This window comes from Dromiciops gliroides, chromosome 3, assembly GCF_019393635.1.
Source record: "Dromiciops gliroides isolate mDroGli1 chromosome 3, mDroGli1.pri, whole genome shotgun sequence".
Taxonomy (NCBI): domain Eukaryota; kingdom Metazoa; phylum Chordata; class Mammalia; order Microbiotheria; family Microbiotheriidae; genus Dromiciops; species Dromiciops gliroides.
In genome coordinates this window covers 328,728,390-328,750,265 of record NC_057863.1, presented here as the reverse complement: position 1 = coordinate 328,750,265, position 21,876 = coordinate 328,728,390, and positions in this window count along the sequence as shown.

Genomic DNA, 21,876 nt, shown 5'->3' with positions numbered 1-21,876 from the left:
TGACCTCTCTAAGCCCTAATGTCCTCATCTGTAAAATGTGAATTTTAATATTTGTTAATTATCTAATATGGCTAATGTGGGCAAGTATTTTGTAAGCCTTAAAGTGCTAAAAAACTGTTACAGAAAATACTGTTTATGCTTATTTTCCCTATTTTTTAAACGTCCTGCCCACTTCTCAGACCCTTGTAATTTGTATTCCATCCAAGCTACTCTGTCTGAAAGTACTCAGTCCTCATCCTTCTTGACCTCTCTGCAACCTTTGACAGCATTGATCCTCTCCTCTTTTTGAATACTTTTTTCTTCCTGCATTTTCTAGACACTGTTCTATTGTAGTTCTCTTCCTACATGTCTGAACACACTTTCTCAGTCTTTGCAGAATCAACTTCTACCTTCTCCTTTCCAACCATAGGTGTTCATTTGGGCTCTGTCCCACACTTTTTCATTTTTCTCTCTCCTCCCCTCCCCTTCCCTTCCTTTTTAGTATCTCATCAAAATTCCATGAATTTAATGATCATCTTTCTGCAGATGACTCCTAGATATAAATTTGTGGATATCATATCTCTCTCTGATAGGCACTGTGATACAAGAGGTAGTATATGTTCAGTTGCCTGCTGGACTTTTATATGTATATTTTCATAGTGAACTCTAAATAAAGATGCCAAAAACTGATTTTCTTTCCCCTTGAACTTACCCTTCCTGATATATTCCATTTATATATATATATATATATATATATATATATATATATATATATATATATATATATATATAACTTAATAATCATCAGTGAAACATTTCAAAACATAAAGCCAAAAATAAAAAAGTAAAGATTTCTAGCTTATATGGAAGCATCATCCACAATGTATCATATCTATAATTCTTTCTATATACATATATGTGTGAGGGAGGGTATGATGGAAAAGTCACTCATATCCACTCCACCTTACATATATACTATATTAAACTATCTATCGTTATCAGAGCTGTTGAACTCTTCTTTATGGGTTGAAGGGATTGGCAGTAGGACCTGACTTTCTTATCAGAATCTCCTTTATGAATTTCTAAAAAAGCTAGACTTTCTGGAAAGTAATTTGATTTGTTAGTAGTATGGCAGAGGGAAAATGACAATGATTCTGGAATAAAAAGATCAGTTCAGATCCCACATCTGATATTGTATATGGTCTTGGGCAATAAACAAACAAACGAATGAATGAATGGATAAATAAACAAACAAATAAATAGATAAGTAAATAGCTAGCTAGATAAAAATAAATAGCTAGCTAGATAAGTGAAAAAAATAGATGGATTATTAGATAAACAGATAATAAATAAATCTTTGAGTGCCTACTATGTCCCAGGCACTATTCTAAAAACCAGATTAACAAAGAGAAGGAAAAGACAGTAACTGCCCTCAATAAGTTTATAATCTAATTGGAGAGACAGTCAGCAAACAAATATATACAAACAAGCTATATACAGAAAAATAGGAAATGGTTAACTGAGAGAAAGTACTACACTTAAGAAAGGTTGGGAAAGACTTCCTATAAAGGATGGGATTTTTAGTTAGAACTTAAAAAACCCCGGGGAGGTCAGTAGGTGGATTTGAGGGTAGAAAGCTTTGTAGACAGAGGGACGACCAGAGAAAATGCCCAGAGCTGAAAGCTGGAGTGTCTTAGTCATGAAATATTCAATACGACAGTGTCACTAGATTTAGGAGTGTGTGTTAGGGAGGAAAGTGTAAGAAGACTAGAAAGGTGGAAGGGACTTTGAATATTAAACAAAGTATTTTATCCTAGAAGCAATAGGGAGTCACTAGAGTGGGATGTGTGTGACATGATCAGACCTACTTTTTAGGGAAATAATTTTGTTGGCTGAATGAATGATATATTGGAGTGGGGAGAGACTTGAGCCACACAGACTCACCAGCAGACTATAGCAATAGTCCAGACTATCAATTATGAACTTATGAGAACTTGCACTAGGGTGGAGAGGAGAAGGAAGTATTTTGGAGACATTTCAAAGGAGAAATTAATAGGTCTTAGCAACAGATGGGATATGGGGGTTGGTAAGTTATTGTGAGGAATCAATGATGATTAATAGGTTTCAAGCTGAGAGACTGGGAAGATGGTATTAGTCCTCTACATTAAGAGAAAACATAAGAGGTGGGGAAAATTTGGGGGAAAGATAATTGGACATTCAGTCTAAAATGTCTGAAAGGCAGTTGGAGATAAGAAATGGGAGATCAGCAGAAAGGCTGGGGTAGAATCGGTACATTTAAGAATCATCTTAATAGTGATGATAATTAGATCCATGAGAGCTGATGGGATCACCAAGTGTAGTAGTATAGAAAGAGAAGAGAGAGATGAGGGCCCAGGACAGAATTGTGAGGGACACTTAGGGTTAGAGTGAGCTCTCTGGATAAGAATCTAGCAAAGGAAACTAAGAAGGAGAGGACAGATAGGTAGGAAGAGAACCAGGAGAAAGTAGTCTTCCAAAAATATAGAGAAAAGAATAGCAAGGAGGAGAGAGTGAGCAACAGTGTCAATGGCTACAGAGATGTCAAGGAGAATGAGGACTGAGAAAAGGCCATTGGATTTGTCGACTAAGAAAACATTGGTAACTTTGGAGGAAGTAGTTTTGGTAGAATGATAAAGGTCAGAATCTAGCTTGTAATGGGTTAAGAAGAGAATGAGAAGAGAGAAAGTTGAAACATCTATTGTAGTGGCCTTTTTGAGAAGTTTCGTTACAAAGGGCAGACGAGATATAGCATTGTAATTATGAATTGAAGGACCATTTTTGAGGATGAGGAAGTCATGAGATATGGGCATGTCTGTAGGCAATAGTAATTAAGCCAGTAAAGAGGGAGAGATTGAAAATAAATGATAGAATGGGTATGACACAGGAGGTAATCTCTTGAGGGAGATGAGATGTAATGGGATTGCTTGAATAAGTTGATGGGTTAGCTCGGGTAAAGAGTTGATTCTACACAGGAGGAGAAACAGGTTCTATTCTCTCCCATCATCTTTTTTTATTTTTATTTTTTTATTTTTTGTGGGGCAATGAGGGTTAAGTGACTTGTTCAGGGTCAGACAACTAGTAAGTGTCAAGTATCTGGGGCCAGATTTGAACTCAGGTCCTCCTGAATCCAGGGCAAGTGCTTTATCCACTGCACCACCTAGCTTTCCCCTAAAGTATATTTATCTTAATATGTAAGGAAGACATTGCTGCTCAAGTATCTTTCTTTTTTGGGGGGGGAGGGCAGGCAATGAGGGTTAAGTGACTTGCCCAGGGTCACACAGCTAGTGAGTGTCAAGTGTCCGAGGCCGGATTTGAACTCATGTACTCCTGAATCCAGGGACAGCACTTTATCTACTGTGCCACCCAGCTGCCCCAAAAGGTCCTATTCTCCAACATCTTTGCTCTTCCTCTTCTCTCAAGGGACAGGAGCAGCAAGAGACAGAAGAACTCAGATCAAAAGGTCGCTTGTTCCTCATTACACTGGAGATTCTCCACATTCTGGTTTGGGAGATTGGCTTGGAAGCAGGAGGTAAAAGTTGTTTTATGTTAGATACATGTGATTGCTTTGGGTCACATAGAAGATGCCTAGCTCAGTCCCTTCCTTGCTTCCCTCAGGGGATACACTGTGCCCAGCAAAAGATGGAAGGCACAGGGTACTAAAGATACTCAGTCAGAGGAACTTCTAGGTCCTCTTCTCAACAGAGGAAGCTGGCAAGGAGGCAGTCGCAAACAGTGGTAAATTCATTGCATCAGGATGCATGGGAAGAAGAACTTTTAACTTCTCTTATCATCTGAAGAGGCCGGTGAGTCCCTTAAACCTCCTACTCTTCAGTGTTCTCATCTGTAAAATGAAGAAGATGAACTAGTTAACTTCGGAGGTCCATTCCAGCACCAAACATACAATTCTATGAATTTAATAGATGTTCTGCAAGAATTGCTAAGACCTTTCCAAAATTAACATCTAATGGCCAATCTAGTGATCAGCTCCAATCTTAGCTTGCCTTGTTCTTGGAGCACAGGAAGACTTAAAGTCTGTCACTGGGCTCAAGGGATCTGAACCCTTGGTTATTCCATCTGCATGTATGTTGTATACATAAACATATAGATACACACAGAGTCCTACTCCAATACCTTAATATTGTCTAGAGGTAAAGTAGGATTCTTTTTTTTGGCTGGGCAATGAGGGTTAAGTGACTTTCCCAGGGTCACACAGCTAATAAGTGTCAAGTATCTGAGGCCAGACCTGAACTCAGGTCCTCCTGACTCCAGGGCCAGTGCTTTATCCACTGTGCCACCTAGCTGCCCTAAACTAGTATTCTTGAAGAGTGTATCAAATGAATGCATGCTCTGACAATTTCTACCATGCTGAAACAGTTTTGAGTATAGTCCAAGCAACTAATTGGGTCTGCTTTCCAAAGATCAGCCTAGTGAAATACGGACAGGTTCATCTCCTATAGTGATGGAAGCTTTATCCATGACAACTCATGAAAGAAAATACACACACACACACACACACACACACACACAAACACACACACAATGACTCTCTTTCCTGGCCTACTTTTACTTTTGCTGTGATGGTGGCAGAGAGACAGGAAGGGGGCAAATGGTGTTAACAATAACAATATTTTAAAATGATATACAAACTTTAACTTAGCTATTGGTATTCTTAATGTGAAATCATTTTCCATGATCAACAGGTAGATATATGCCTACAGGAAATGGATTATATTAATTTTAGTGACAGTGAATATATGAGAGTTCACTCAAAACCCAGAAAAACACTGGCTACTTACTGTAATTCTCCAGACTAACATATATCCATCTCCTAAAGTATTGTATATTAACTCCCTAAGGCAAAAATAAATCTTTAATACTGGAGTCTGTTGAGAATAAGTTGGTTCAAGATATAACTTCAATATATTCTATTCTAGGTATAATTTCACAATTTTCATAAACACAAATCAACATAAAATCACTTCTATACTATAAGCAAATTTGTAGGTGCTCCCCAACATTTGGCAGTGCTTGTGGTGGAAGAGTACATCACAGTCTCAGTAAACTAATTCATTATTTTACAATTTAATATTTAGCAAGCTCTTTCACAGTACTATTTAAGATTATCTGACCTTGGGGGCAGCTAAGTGGTGCAGTGGATAAAGCACTGGCCCTGGATTCAGTAGGACCTGAGTTCAAATCCATCCTCAGACACTTGACATTTACTAGCTGTGTGACCCTGGGCAAGTCACTTAACCCTCATTGCCCCGTGGGGGATATATATATGTGTGTGTGTGTGTGTGTGTGTGTACACACACACACACACACACACACACACTCATATCTCTATCTCTATCTCTATCATCTCTATCTCTATCTCTATCTCTCTATCTCTATCTCTATCTCTCTATCTCTATCTCTCTATCTCTCTATATCTCTATCTCTATCATCTCTATCTCTATCATCTCTATCTCTATCTCTATCTCTATCTCTATCTCTATCTCTATCTCTCTCTCTCTCTCTCTCTCTCTCTCTCTCTCTCTCTCTCTCTCTCTCTCTCTCTCTCTCTCCATCTTTATCTCTGTCTTTCTGCCCATAGTATTATTTCCCCCTTTAAAACATACCATATCCAGGTTAAAAAGGCGTTAAATTCAGAGCCAATGCAGCCAAGATGGGAAGGAAAGCTGGGAAACAACTTTTGTAGCCAGTATTTCTGATAAAGACCTCATTTCTAAAATATATAGAGAAATGAATCAAATTTATCAGAATACAAAGCATTCTCCAATTGCAAAATGTTCAAAGAATATGAATAGACAGTTTTCAGATGAAGAAATCAAAGCTATCTATTGCCATGCGAAAAAAATGTTCTAAATCACTATTGATTAGAGAAATGCACATTAAAGCAACTCTGAGGTACCACCTTATACATAGCAGATTGGCTAATATGGCAAAAAGAAAAATAATAAATGTTAGAGAAGATGTGGAAAAATTGGAAAACTAATGCATTATTGGTGGAGTTGTGAACTGGTCCAACAGTCTGCAAAGAAATTTGGAACTATGGCCAAAGGGCTATGGGGCAGTGCATACCTTTTGACCCAGTAATACCATTACTACATGTGTATCACAAAGAGATCAAAAAAAGGAAAAAGGACCCACATGTACAAAAATATTTATTGCAGCTCTTTGTTTGGTGGTAAATAATTGAAAATTGAGGGGATGCCCATGAATTGGGGAATGGCTGAACAAGTTGTGGTATGTGAATGTAATGGAATACTATTATGCTATAAGAAATGAAGAGCAGGCAGATTTCAGAACAACATGGAAAGACTTAAATGGACTGAATATGAGTGAAATGAGCAGAACCAGGAGAACATTATCCATGCTAAGAGAAACATTATATAATGATCAGCTGTGATAGACTTTTGTTTTCTCAGCAATACAATGATCCAATACATTTCTGAAGGACTCATGATGGAAAATGTTCTCCACATCCAGAAAAAGAATTGTGGAAACTGAATGCAGATTAAACCATGCCATTTTTTCTTTTTCTTTCTTTTTTTGGGTGTAATTACTTTCATTAATCAGCCAGAAACTACATTTAGCTCAAATCAAAGACATTTAATGAAGTTAAGGAGAAAGAAAGGCAATAATAATATATTTCTTCCATAAACATATTCATACTCTCCTGGAAATAAATACATCTTCAGTGGGAAAAATGAGTATATTTAAGGAACATATGTGGGGAGTTACATGTGTAGATAACAGCATGCAAGAGCAACCTATGTTTTTTTTTGTTTTGCTATTTATTTAGAATTTTATTTTCCCAAATTACATGTAAAATAAAGATTTTGATATCAATTTTAAAAAATTGTGTTCCAAATTCTCTTCCTTCCTTCCTGCAAAGAACTCAAGCAAATCAGTATGAGCTATACTTGAGCACCAATGCAAAGCATTTCCACATTAGCCAGGTTGTGAAAGAAAACAGAAAACCCCCAAAATTTCAGATAAAGGAACTAACAAAAAATTATGCTTGAATCTGTATTCAGATGCCATCAGTTCTCTCTCTGTAGATGGACTGCATTTTTCCTAAGCCCTTCAGAGTTATCTTGGATCATTGCATTGCTGAAAATAACCAAGTCATTCACAGCAGATTATCTTACAATATTGCTGTTAGTTTGTATATGGTACAATTCATTTTGCATCAGCTCATGTAGGTCTTTCCAGGTTTTTCTGATGGCATACTGCTCATCATTTTTGAAAATAGTAAACTACATTTATATAGTACTTTAAAGAGAGATTTCCTTACAATAAACCCATGAAGTTGATTATTGCCACAACAGTAATAGATCACATTTATATCATACCTTATAACTGACACAGAATTTTCTTCACAATAGCCTAGCAAAGTAAGTACCTTACATTTTGTCATCCTCGCCATTATCATCATCAATCAATCCTCATCTTCATCCAATCATCATCAATCCATCCAGCCATCAATCTACATCAGAACTGTCATTTTACATTACTCTTGCCTCTGCTTCAAATTTTTTTCTCACAGTTACTATTGTTAACTGTTTCCTTCCATCTTATTCCCTCCCCGTGATATTTACTCTATTTCCTGTCTTCTTTTACCTTATCTCTTCTCAAAAGTGTTTTGCTTCTGACTGCCCCCTCCCCAACTCTGCCCTCCCTTCTTTCACTATTCCCTCCTTAACCCTTGTCCTCCTACTTCCTTGCAGGGTTAGATAGATTACTCCACCCAATTGAGTGTGTATGGTATTCCCTCCTTGAGCTACCTCTGATGAGAGTAAGGTCTTTGAGCCAGTTCTGATGAGTATAATTATTCACTGCCCCACTCTTCCCCCATCTTTCCTCCTACTCTATAAACTCTTTCCTGCTTATTTCATGTGAAATTTCTCCCCATTCTACCTCTCCCCTTTCCCCCTCCCCAGTGAATTCCTCTCCCCCTCATGTTTACCCTAAAGAAGTGACACACGTGGACAAAGCTAGGTGACACAGTGGACAAAGCACCTGCCCTGGACCCAGGAGTACCCGAGCCCAAATCTGACCTCAGATACAAGACACTCACTAATACCGACCACCCCTTCCCTCCAAAAAAGATAAAAGAATAAATGCTTTACAGATATCGCCTCTTCATAATCAACTTCCACCTGTGCCCTCTGTCTAAATTTTTTCCTATCATCTGCCGTAATACTCAGAAACCTCCTATGATTTAGACATATCGTCTTCCCATGTAGGAATGTAAACAGTTTAACCTTTTAACATCTCTCATGATTTCTTTTTCCTGTTACCTTTTTATGTTTCTCTAGGGTCTTGCATTTGAAAGAAAAAATTTTCTATTCAGTCCAGGTCTTTTCATCACAAATACCTGAAGGTCCTCTTTTTCATTGAAGTCCCATTTATTACCCTGAAAGATTATAGTCAGTTTTGCTGGGTAGGGGATTTTTGGTTATAATCCCAATTCCTTTGCCCTCTGGAATATCATATTCCATGCCCTCTGATCCTTTAATGTAGAAGCTGCTAGATCTTGGGCTATCCTGATTGTGGCTCCATAGTACTTGAATTGTTTCTTTCTGGCTACTTGCAATATTTTCTCCTTGACCTGGGAGCTCTGGAATTTGGCTATAATATTCCTGGAAGTTTTCCTTTTGGGAACTCTTTCGGGAGGTGATCAGTGTATTATTTTAATTTCTATTTTACTTTCCGTTTCTAGAATATCAGGGAAATTTTCCCTGACAATTTCTTGGAAGATGATGTCTAAGCTCTTTCCTTGATCAGGTAGGCCAATAACTTTCAGATTTTTTTCTCCTGGACCTATTTTCCAGGTCAGCAGTTTTTCCAAGAAAATATTTCACATTGCCCTCTATTTCATTATTCATTTAGATTTGCTTTATTTTGTCTTGATTTCTCATAAAGTCATTAGCTTCTATTTGTGTCAGGTACTATGTTAAGCAATTTACAATTATTATGTCATTTGATTCTCACAAAATCTTGAAAGGTAGATGCTATTGTTAACCCACTAACCCAACTAAAAAGTTGATGGAAACAGGTGAAATGACCTGTTTAAGGTCACACAGTTAATAATACATTTCTGAGACTAAGTTTGACCTCAGGTTTTGCTCATCCATGCATTTTCCAAGGATATTGCCTTAATGCCAAATAAAAAATGTATTTTGCATTAAAATCTGATTTACCACAATTATCCTAATAGGAAAATACATCTCACTATAAATGAGATCATATTATACTTTGGTTTCAGAACAAACTTTAATTAAATCAGATCTGAATTTACAATCACTAATGGAAACATTAAAAATCTCAGTTTTCCCAAAGATCTTTTCTTCTTGCATTGGAGGCCAAGGGCCTGTTCACTGACTTTCTGCCCTGGGTCCTCTGGGATCCCTGGGCTTGCCCACTGCATGAGTATGGCTTGGCCTAGTTGTACCTGTTGCACCTGGTTCCTGGGCTGAAAATTTGCCTTCTCTGCTGGGGCTGGAGGTCTCACTGCTGGCCAACTATGTCACTAGCCTGCTGAAGCAGGACCAAGGGGTCTTACTTGCTGATCCATGCTGTGGCTAAGTGCCTCTGGATGGCTATCTTGGACACTGCCTGTGCTGGGCTGCACTCCCTTTAAACCCAAGTGAGACAGATCTTTCCTGAAGTCCCTCCAAGTTATCTTGAACTAGGAAATTGTTTCACTCTTTCTTTTTGTTGTTCTGTCACTCCAGAATTGGTTTAGAGGCTTCATTTAACATTGTTTTTGAGGGAAACTGAGGAGAGCTCAGGCAAGTTCTTGGCATTTCTCTACCATCTAAAATATGCACTCTTAATGGTACTTCAAGGACAGAATTTTCATATGGTATCCTCAAATAATTTCATACTGAAAATGTGTTGCAGTATTTTCCATATAATAATGAATAACCCCATAAAATCCTTCAGGACTGACCTTTCTTGTTTCCTTTTCTTATTCTGATCTGACATGTCACTTGCTTTCTTCTACTTTCTTAGATTTCTAGTCTTTATTTTCCCATCATCCCAGACTATCTATAGAAGCAATCTTTTTAATTCCACTGAATTTATCCTTTACAATTTAGCTCAAGTTTTTGTTTTACAATACCAATTAAGTGTAATATTTTTATTTGGGGGGTACTTAAAAGTTTACAAATACATGGTCCATTCAAATTTCTTTTAGGTGACTTTACTTCTAGTGTACCTTAAAAATTACATTCACAGAAGAAAATGCAATGGTAACATAAAATATTCACCAAAATTACATATTTAATATTTCTGTTAGTCTTCAGATCAGTAAAAAAATCTAAGTGCTGGTTCCATGTAGCTTAGTTTTCCCCTAAAACAAATTTTATATGATTGTGCCCCAAAAGTTACTAAGATATTTCAACATTTATTTTTTAATTCAAATTGTAATTTAAAAATTCACAGTAGAGAAATTATATTTCAGTTACTAATTTATTCTCTAATTAGTTCACAGTGCCATAAATTTCTGCAAACTGGGAACAAAGATTCCCTTCCTTCTTTTTTGTGTCTCTTATCTGCCTACCTTACTTGGCTAGAGTTAAAAATGGAGAGAGAGAGAGAGAGAATCAGACAAGTTCCACAGCAACATTTTTGCTCTTTGTACTCTAAATTCCATTTGGATTTACCAGGACACAAAATATAGACAAAGTTTACAACATTATCACTTCAAGTTCTTAAAGTATACCAGATGGACCATTTTTTAAACCTATTCCCTAAAGGAGTACTAGAAAATTCCTTTGACTATTCAGATCTCCAAAATGCATAAAAGCAAAAAGTGAATGAGAAAATCCTATACAAAGTGATAAATAGATCAACCATCCTTATCAGATTTTCCTTCTTTCTTCAGCAGCAATATAGTAATATCACACAGAAAATGTTCCTTTTTAATTATACCCTATTTTTCCAGTTTCTGGATTACTGGCTTTATTACCCTAATGTGATCTTTAGGCAATAATATTTTTAAACTTTCAGGCAATAGGCAGTATCTTTATATTTTATAATCATGGGATTCACTGCCAGTTTTCTCATATCAATTGGACTAAGGGCCTATGAAGTATTTGATACTTGTTGCAGCACAAGGAAGTCTTCCTCCAAAGGAGGTTCATTCTCACCAGGGCTAGCCTCCAGGCTGCCCTGCTGCTAATTCTACATAAACCTCTCCCTGTAGCTCCCAACTTACATAACAGGTCACATCCTAATCTTAAGAGATGTGTTTAATGGAATCATTCCTGGACTATTATATTTATCAGCCATTACTGAGGAGACCCCAGTTATAACCTGTCTAGCCCCAACCCCATGATTGCTATAAGGGAAATTCACCCTCCAAATAACTTAGAGTTCTTAGGATTCTGCCTTGCCCCAACCTCAAAGATTGCATCCCAGTGCTGCCATAAGATTTATAAGGTGAAATATAGACACCAAAGTTGAAGAGAAACTAGAACAGCATTTTTAATGAGATTTTAACAAATAGCAATCATTCAGAGCATGCACATAAAATAGGCAATCTATATGGAATCTTATGGCAATATTATGGGGTAAAGGAGATGAACTTTTAGACATAGGGGCAAAGAAGTGAACAACTTTCTAGGTGGCTAAAGGCTTTCCCATGGTTATCAGAAAGTCATATATGCACAGTTGTACCATCTCTTAGTAAGAGCTTTGGCTGTTGCAGCATTCCTGGGGCCATAAAAAGGGGCAGTATCCTTAGGTAAATAAGGACCAGGGACAAGATGGAGGGATTTTATAAAATGAAGTCACTTTTGGTTACTTTGCCCTTCTTTCTTTTTTTTTCTTTCTTTTTTTTTTCGTGAGGCAATTGGGGTTAAGTGACTTGCCCAGGGTCACACAGCTAGTAATTGTTAAGTGTCTGAGGTGAGATTTGAACTCAGGTCCTCCTGAATCCAGGGCCAGTGCTCTATCCACTGTGCCACCTAACTGCCCCTGGTTACCTTGCTACCTACACTATAATACAGTTGACTCTAAGAGATAGAAAATATAATGCACTACTGCTTTGGGGGGAGGCTAGGCATTTTTTTTTTAGAAAATCCTTTGCAGGTATCAGATTTAAGCAGCTTTCCAGTACCAGGGTCTCCAATGATGATACTGTCATGGGGAAAATGTGGTAGGGGGTTTGGGAAGGGGAAAGGGGTTTGGGGTCCTTAGGAATTCCTCTTTAAAGAATTATACACTCTTGCACACAAAAGTAGTTAGAATAAGATAGTAGTTTATTTCGGGGTTGAGGAAGGGAAGGGAAACCAAGAGAAATCCTTGGACTTCTCATGGGGAGAGAGGCATGGCACAAAGCACGTGGCTCTGAGATACCAATCTCCTTGAGCAGGAGACTGGCAGGTACTTTTATAGAGGGGTGACCATCTGACCATGGAAAGTTCCTTTAGTGTGGGAGGACCATCCCCCACTGGTGGTGGGTGGTGGAATTGGGTGAGGGGTGGCTGCAGATCTCTCAAGCCTTCTCCTCAGGACACAAAGGAAGCAGCCACACCTAATCTTATCACCCCAGGGTTGAGGGAGACTAGAATGAAGGTTGGGGGTCCCAGAGCTAGCTCAGTTTGATCTGGTTCCGCTTATCTCTCTAGGCCTGTCCTCTGGTTTAGTTTCTCAAGCAGAAGATTCTTTGATGTGCCCCAGAGAACTTCTGGGGTACCCTGGGCCCATAACAATACCAAACTCACAAGAAGTCTTAAATATTCTAATAATAGGGAGAACTTTATATATCTACTCCCTGGTCATTAATATCAGGAAATGTATAAAATGAAAATATATCCCTACCAAAGGTAATACTATCATGGAGGAGATACAGAGCAGTATCCAAGTTTAAAAGGGATTCCCTAAGGATAGAGAGATCCCAAGCCTAGGAAACTTTTCTGAGAAAGCAAAAATCGTAATTACTATACTTATTTCCCAGCTGATGCTCTAGGCATAGCTTGAACAATTCTGGCTATCCAGTGCTCCCTTCAGACTGTTTTGATGGGCAGCTAGACAGTATGGTGGATAGAGCACTGTCCCTGAAGTTGTGATAAACTGAGTTCATATCTGACTTCAGACACTAGTTGTATGACCTGGGTAAGTCACTCAACCCCAATTACCTTAAAACATCCAGGGTTATCTCCAGTAGTCCTGATACCGATCTTGCCACTGGTCCCAGATGGCTCTGGAGGAGAAATTGAAGTTGATGACTTTTCATATTTCTTCCTCACTTAAATCCAATTCACTGCAAGTCATGACATACCCCCAATGTTGTGGTCCTCTGAGAATGGAGAACAAACAACAACAACTTCAGAATGCTTTGAATCAGGTTTTGTCTTATTCTAAATGTCATCATCATTTTTAAGGATTGTTGACACATCAGTCTGAGGAAACACCAAATGGTACCCATTATCAATAGTCTATTTTTAGCAAATCTTTATCATTTTTAATTTAATGTCTCTGACTAGAGCAATGCCATTGTAACTTATACTTCATTCATACTTTTCCTAAACGGGACCTTTTGAATTCAGATAAAGACTACTGCAAAAACATCCAGAATTGCTTTGTTCAGGTAAAAATGTTTATAAAATGTCAGGATAAAATGGCTTTCAATGATTAAAAATTAGTAAAATATATTTTGGTATCAAAACATTTTGAGAATTGTTAACAAAAATGTGTTTCAATTACATATTTGGTAGGTTAGATATCCTTATGATCCTGATCCTCTTTATTGACATCATGCTTAGATGAAACTATTCCTATGTTTCTTTGATATGTTGCACTATTATTTTTTAGTACAAAACTTTGACATAAATGGAAACAACTTTTGGCTCCAATGTTATGTGTTTTAGGATTAGTGTACTACAGTGGATTGAGTATTAAACATGGAGTTAAAAAAAGACGGGTTTAAACAGTACTTCATATATTTACTAGCTATCTAGATCTGGGCACATTAATTAAACTCACTAGACCTCAGTTCCCTTATCTGTAAAATGAGGCAATATTTTACAACTCTAACTCTAGGATCCTATGTGCAAGTATATGTAAAATAAAAATTTGGGATATTAGAGTTCTTTAAGATTCATCATTATTTTTCTACTGCATTCCTGATAAGTAGAAATCAAACCTCTTTTTCACCATCTCCAATGATACAAGGTAGCCCACTCCATTTTTACTGAATTTTTATTATTTATAAATTAAATAGAATATTAAAACTGCTATCTAGCATATCACTGGTAGGAGTAGGAATCATTTCTATCATGTTTTTGATGAGTAGGCATCTAGCCTTTGTTTGACCATGTCTAGTGATACAAAATAGCCCACTTCATTTTTAGTTAGCTTTAATTATTTCTAGATTAAGTAGAATATTAAAATTGTCACTGATCCCCAGAGGCTGGCTAGTATAACCCTGAAGGGAATAAGAATCCTTTCTTTTATGTTCCTGATGAGTCAGCATCTAATCTCTGCTTGAAGACATCCAAAGATGGAAAATTCACTACCTCTGGAGGCAGGCCATTATATTTTTGAAAAATTGTTAGGCAGGTTTTCATTTTAAGATTAAATCTGTCTTTTTGTGACTTCCCCTCACTTGGTCCTAATTTTGCCTTCTGAAACCATACAGAATAAATTGAACCTCTTGCACATTACAATACTTCAAATGCTTGAAGATAGTAATGATGTCTGACTTCCTCCAAGTATTCTTTTCTCCATTCTTAGTTCCTTCAATTGGTCTCATACAATAGGAATTTGAATCCCCTAATGTATTCTTCTCAAATTGTTCTCTACCTCTAGATGAGATGGTGAGGGGAATGGAATACGCATTTATATTTCATTTACACTCCTGCAAAACCAGATACCCTGCTAAGCACTTTATTAATATATTGTGTCATCCTCATAACAGCTCTACAAGGTAGATGCTATTATTATTCCCATTTTGCAGTTAATGAAACTGAGGCAAACAGAAGTTAAGTGGCTTGCCCAGAGTCACAAAGTGTCTAATGCTGGATCTGAACACAAGTGTTTCTGACTCCAGGTTTAGCACTATATCTACCATATCACCTAGCTGTCTTGAGAAATACAAAGATACATTCATACTTGTTGATATTCCTCATAAAACTCCTTCAAGACTGCAAACAATCCTGCACATGTGGTCTGAACAGTGCAGAGCACATTGGAACTATAACTTCCCTCATCCAAACATAATGCTTTTATTAATACTGCTTGAAATCACATAAGCTTTTGTATTTGTTGCTTTGTCATAGCTACTTAGTTGAACCCGCAGTCCATCTAAAATCTTTGTCTTTTTCATATAACTTCTCCTTTATACTAAACAGGTGTAGTAAAAAAAAAACCCAAACCCAGCTCAAGACTTATTTTATTCGATTTAATCCTTCATTCTAGCCTGATGAAGTCTTTTTGGATCTGGATTCTCTTATTCAACGTTTTAGCTATCTTTCCAAGCTTCGTGTTGTCCATGAACTTGTTAAGTATATTTTTATTCAAGTCATTGATTAAAACATTGAACAGTACAGGATGAAGGATACAGCCTAGCGATGCACCATACCAGATCTTCCAAGTTGGCACTAATTCATTAATTAACACACTCTGGGTATCCTCTTTTAATCTTTTTGATTGCTCTATAAATCTGTCAAGAGTTTGGTATCTATATATCTGTTTTATGTTGATTGTCTTTTGTATTTACTCCTCCCTTCTCTTTGAAATCTTAAGCTTCTAGAAGGAAAGGGCTATAGTATGGTCTAGACAGAACCAGAGAATCTGGTGTCAAAGCCACTACTATCTGTCTGACCTGGGGTAAGTCATTTGAGTCACTTAACCTTCATTGGTCTGTTTCCTCCTGTATAACATGACAGAATTAGAGGGCAGCTAGGTGGTGCAGTGGTTAAAGCACAGGCCCTGGATTCAAGAGGACCTGAGTTCAAATTCAGCCTCAGACACTTGACAACTAGCTCTGTGACGCTAGGCAAGTTGCTTAACCCTCATCACCCTGAAAAAAAATGACAGTTGACCTACATGGCTTCTTTTGAGGTAGCTTCCAGTTCTTTATCTATTGTTGCATTATCTAATGGACTTGATGACTTCTAAGGCTCCATCTAATCTAAATTTATGAGACTATAATGTTCTTAAAGGGGTGGAGAAGGGAACAAACATTTATTAAACAACTACTATTTGCCAGGCACTTTGCTAAATATTAGCCCATTATATTGGAAATATTATCTTACTTCATCCTCACAACCACCTTGGAAGGTTTGCTATTATTATCCCTATTTTTATTGAGCCAAAGTTAAGCATCTTGCCCAAGTTCACACAGTAAGGAAGTGGCCAAGACTGCATTTAAATAAAACTCTTCCTGACTCCAGGCCCAGTGGTCCATCTACTTTTCTACCTTTCTGTCTAATTTCTTTTGAATCCCCCACCTGTCCCTAAGATAGTATGGGAGATGGAATGAATATCCTAACTGTGGTGTTGACTATATTCAGCTCATGTTCTATCTAAACCTAGCTTAGGACAGGAAGGACAATACTGTGTTGTACTATAACTAGAATATAATGAGGGTGGGCTAACTGGGGCTATACCCAAGCATGCCAAATTTAGAGGGTTTGAATAAAGATAGCACTGGGCACATTTGTAGTCCATAAGCATGGAATAAATCCAGAGCTTAGCATCTAGCTGTCAAGGTTAGTTAAAACTGAAAGCTACCTATTTTGAGTCATCCCTGACTCAGGCTGGACTGGTGCTATATTCTATGGTTTGGAATGAAATTAGATACTTATAGACCATCTAACATTTAACAAAACAAAGTTTATGTAAAATAGCATGGGAAAGATATTAAGCAAAGATACAGCATTGATTCAGTTGGGTAATTGCCTTTGCATTTGTCATAGTGGTATGCTTGGTAAGCAAGTTACATTAAGCTTGATGAGAACCAATTCCTCACATGCTGAGTTTTTATACTTAGATGATTGGGAAACTATATCAAGAGTTTGAGCCTTAGTCCTCTGGATCAAATCTCAAGATGTTTTCATTGCCTTTTAGGAAAAAATAATTTTAGCCTATGTGGTATAGGTATTGCTAAGATCATATTAGCCATTGACAATGCTAGTGTTTCAGGGTCTTTGTTTCCCTCAGTAGAGTGATGTCCAGCCTTGCCCTCTCAGCTGAAGGCATTGACTGGGGTACTTAGCTCTAACTACAAAAAATTATTTTGGAGCTATGGTCATAACTAAGACTAATTTTTCAAAATCCTGTGGCAGCTGAACACCTACATTAGGCTTGAAGTAACTAAGGATCATTTACCTGTGGCTGTTCAGTTTTGCTACTTCCTCTAGTAAAAAAAAAAAAAAGAGCACATTTTTGAAAAAGAAAAAAAAACTCAAACCCTTTTCCATATTTTAAAAAAAGGGAAAGGTGAAAATTAGCATTAGCTAAATTCTATTGTAAGTGATAAATAGAGTAATGGTTTGGAAAGGTCTGTGTGGGGGGAACCCACCCTCCCATTTCACAATTGAAAACATCCATAACAAGGCCATTTAGCCAATACATATTTTCCTCTTTAGTACATAATGGTAACCTGAATAAAAGGTTTGAATTACAAAGCAGCCTAATCCAGCACATTCTCTGAGCAATGGCTGCTATTTGTGTCAAGAAAATAAAGAGGGAGAGAAAATGAGAGAGAGGGAATAAGAGGAGTATAAGAGCATACACAAGACTTATCCTTCTCAGATGAAAAGTGGGGAGAGGGGAGCTCAGTAGAAATTAGATTTTTTTTATTGAAAAGTTAGTGTTTTATACCTTTACCAAGATTGTTATTCACAGAAGAGCCCAATATTTCTGGGGTATATAAAGGCCTTTTTGCTTCATTTCTGAATGTAGAAAATGAACTCCAGTGTCCCAACTTGCCCTCTCCCTCCCTTCTCACTGCAGCCTCCCTTGCTCTCTCTCTCTGGCCATGTTGTGTTACTAATGTGCAGTAATGGTGTGGCTGGAAAGTCATTTATGCTCCATTTTTTTTTCTGCAGTATTATTAAAACTGCTCCATCACCGCCTGTAATGGGGGCGTCTGTATTTTCTCTCTCGCCCGTATCCCTGACATGACATAATGCCTGCCCTCACCAAGATGCTATAACACGGAGGTAATTGAAACATAACTCACTGTAAATTACAGGCCGCTGTTCAGGCAAGGCCCCAGTGTGCTTCCTGGGGCTCATTCCAAGTGGAAGCTAAACATTTCTTTAACGGGGGGAGCTGCTCAAAGAAAAACAAATTAAAAAAAAAAAAAGAAAGAAACAAGGGGGAGGAAGAAATAGTTCCCTAAAAAAGAATCTAATTTTTGTTTTATACCTATTCAAGAAAGTTTCCATGCCAGCAGATTTTCTAGATTTGTGAAGGAGAAGGAAACAGTAGTCTCTTTTGGTCCGATATTGTCCCAAATCCATATGAGTTCAGTGGTGACCCAAAGGCATTCGTATTTGAGGGCTGTTACTTTGCTTGGTTGAAAAGAGTTGTTGATTTCCATTTTGCTTGGAGTGAACAAGTGTCCATATGATTGTATGACTCGTCCATTAGCTGTCTTTGCTAAGCTGGAATGGGACATGAAAAGATGAAATACAGCCTGACTTCCTAAGTTCAAGGTGACAATCCTATGGGGGAGTGTGTGTGGGAAAGTGCTCCTGATTAGGTCAATAGATAAAAGCTGAAGTCTCTAAAGCTGCTTCCTTTGTTCTGTTGGGAAGTTCAGAAAAGCTCAGTTCTGAGACTGCTGCATTGTATAGCTGTGGTCCATTTATGGTTTTGAACTTCTGTTGCTCCATCTGCACAATAGGAATAATGGCACCAATCTGCCCAGGGTGGAGAAAACATCTCATATTTATAAAGGACTTTGTACATTCTTAGTCAGCTCTGTTTTCCCCCCTTTCTGATAGGGCAGAGACTTAAAAAAATATTTCTGCCCAAGAATAGAAGGGAAGAGAACCTCCCTTTATCGTTCTTTTACATTTTTATAAAATATTTTACAGCTTGGAATAGTGGACTGAGGGGAAACCTTGAAGTCGGGAAAATCCAGGTCCAAATCCTTTGTCTGATTTGTAATCGCGCAAGCTATTGATCCTGGACAAGCCACTTAACCATTCAGTGTTCAAGGCAACCAAGAATGTAAATTGCAGAATGGATGCTGACATGTAGTATAGAGGAATTTTCTTCATCTAGGGTCTTCCTTATAGCAATAAAATAAAAGTTCTAGTCTCTATCTTTTTTTGTGTGTGAGGCAATTGGGGTTAAGTGACTTGCCCAGGGTCACATAGCTACTAAGTGTTAAGTGTCTGAGGTCGGATTTGAACTCAGGTCTTCCTGAATCCAGGGCCAGTGCTCTATCCACTGTGCCACCTAGCTGCCCCCTCTCTTTGTCTTTTAGGAATGTATTATAGGGTCATAAATCTCATACTGCAAAGGACATCAGAGGTCATCTAATCCAACTTCTTCGTTTTATGCAAGAGGAACTATGGCCAAGGAGGGAGCTCCCTAATATCATGAAATGGGAAGTTCAGGAAAAAAAAAAAGTTATACAAAGCACTTTACAAACATGATGTCATTTGTTGAAATAGCAGTGTGAAATATGTAATGTAGATTATATTATTCCCATTTTATGGGTGAGGGAATTGGGCTTTAGAGAGAATAAATAGTTTCCATTCAATTGTACAAACTTTGATTAAGTGCTTACTATCTTTTGGGTACTGTGCTAAGTTCTAGTGATACAGAAAGGTTTCTGTCCTTAAGGACCTGAGAATCTAATGGGGAAAGGGGAAAATGATATGCAAACAAATGTGTATATATAGAGGAGAAATAGGAAATGATTAACTGAGGGAATGCACTGGAATGGAAGGGGGTTGGAGAAGGTTTCACGTAAAAGGTGGGATTCTAGTTGACACTTAAAGGAAACTAGTGACGTCAGTAGTCAGAGTGCAGGAGGGAGAGCATTCCAGGCTTGGGGGACAGCCAGAAAAAAGCCCAAAGTTGTACACCTGGGACTCAAAATTTAATGTCTCCAAATTTAATGAACTGCACCCCCTCTGTTGTGATCCCCTTAAAAAGATTTAGAAGGCAGAGTAGGCTAGCACTTCCCCCCTTCACACACAATAAACATATACATGTATACACACATATATACACACAGGCATATACATACGTATATGAATATACACATATACAAATACACACAAACATGAATATGTGTATATACACACATACATTCACAAACATGCACACACATACACATACATATGTGCACATATACATGCTTACATACATGTGTATATACACATATTTGTGCATATGCATGCATGCATCTATATGAAAGAGGGATTAGACTTGCTTGGCTACAGAGGGAAGAACTAGAAGCAAAGGGACTAAGTAGAGTTTGGTTTAATGTCAGGAAACATTTTCTAACATTTATATCTGTCCCGAAATAGAGTGGAGTTCCTGAAGAGGGAGTGAATTCTCCAGTGCCTTAATGTCTTCCATCAACAGAAGGAAAGATAATCATTTTTTTGGGAATGTTGTAAATATCTACTCATGTAAGGGTTGGGTTAGATGACTTTCCAGCATGCCAGTCATCACAGCTAGTGAGGACGCTGGGGTGTATCTCTTGAGCTCTGGAGTTTTGAGCTTCAGTGAGATAAGCCAATAAGGTGCTTGTACTAAGTTTGACATTATGGTGAACCCCGAAGAGGGGGAGAGAGTGACAGGCGGAAGGATCAGGTTGCCTGAGGAGATGTGAATTGGTAGAGATCAGAAACAGATAAGGGCAAAGCTCCTTGCTAGTCAGTTCCTTGAGCAGGCTCATGCTCTTAAAGCCTGGGTGAGACAGGAAGATCCAGTCTTTAAAAAAAATAAACATATAAAACCCCTTCCACCTGTGATATTCAAGGCAACAGGGCACTGTGGATGCAGTCCTGAATTAGGCATCAGGAGCTTTCCTTCTTAGATTTTGCCACTAACTACCTATGAATTATATGACCTTGGGCATGACATCTCCATGGCTCTTTGGACCTCAGAATTCCCTCATCTGTAAAGCAAGAGATTCGGCTTCATCTTCTCTAAGATTCTTTCTAACATGAAACATCTATGAAGAATTTAGAGCTGTTTGTTTTTTCTCTTAGAGTGATACTGACATCTAACTGTTAGAAGGAAAAAAAATCCTTAGCTGTTATACTCCGTTCATATTGGCAAGCTTTTACCTGTTCACAGGGGGCCCTTCTGCTTGCCACTGCCCAGGCAAAGTTATCCTGGAGGGGGGCCAGCTGTGATCTCCACTGCTTCTCCCAGGAGGGCCTACAAATATAGCCCATGGTATTCATTGTGGGTGGCAGGCTTCCCAGCTCTGCCTTGTTCCTTTGCTTTCTTCCATTTTACCATCCTCTCCCCTCCCCCAATTCTTCTTTCTACCCCTCAAGTCACTCTTCCCACCCTTCTTAATTATAGTTCTTTCTTCTCTATTATATCATTGTAGTTCACTAGTGCCTCCACACTGTTCAGAGTCCTATGGTAGGACATTCATCTGGAACTTTCTACTCCATCCAAACCTATGCCACCTTTTCCATCTATCAATACTATTCTGGAATGAATTGGCACTAGAGGTAGGTAAGATATTATTCCTTAGGAGTCACAGATCATAGATTTGGGCATGGAAAAAGAAATTAGAGGCTATTTAGTCTAAACCCCTGATTTTAAGGATGAATGTAGTTTGAGTCTCTTAGGTTCACTTTCTTAGATAAAAGACCATTGATGATAATAGCATACTTTATATAG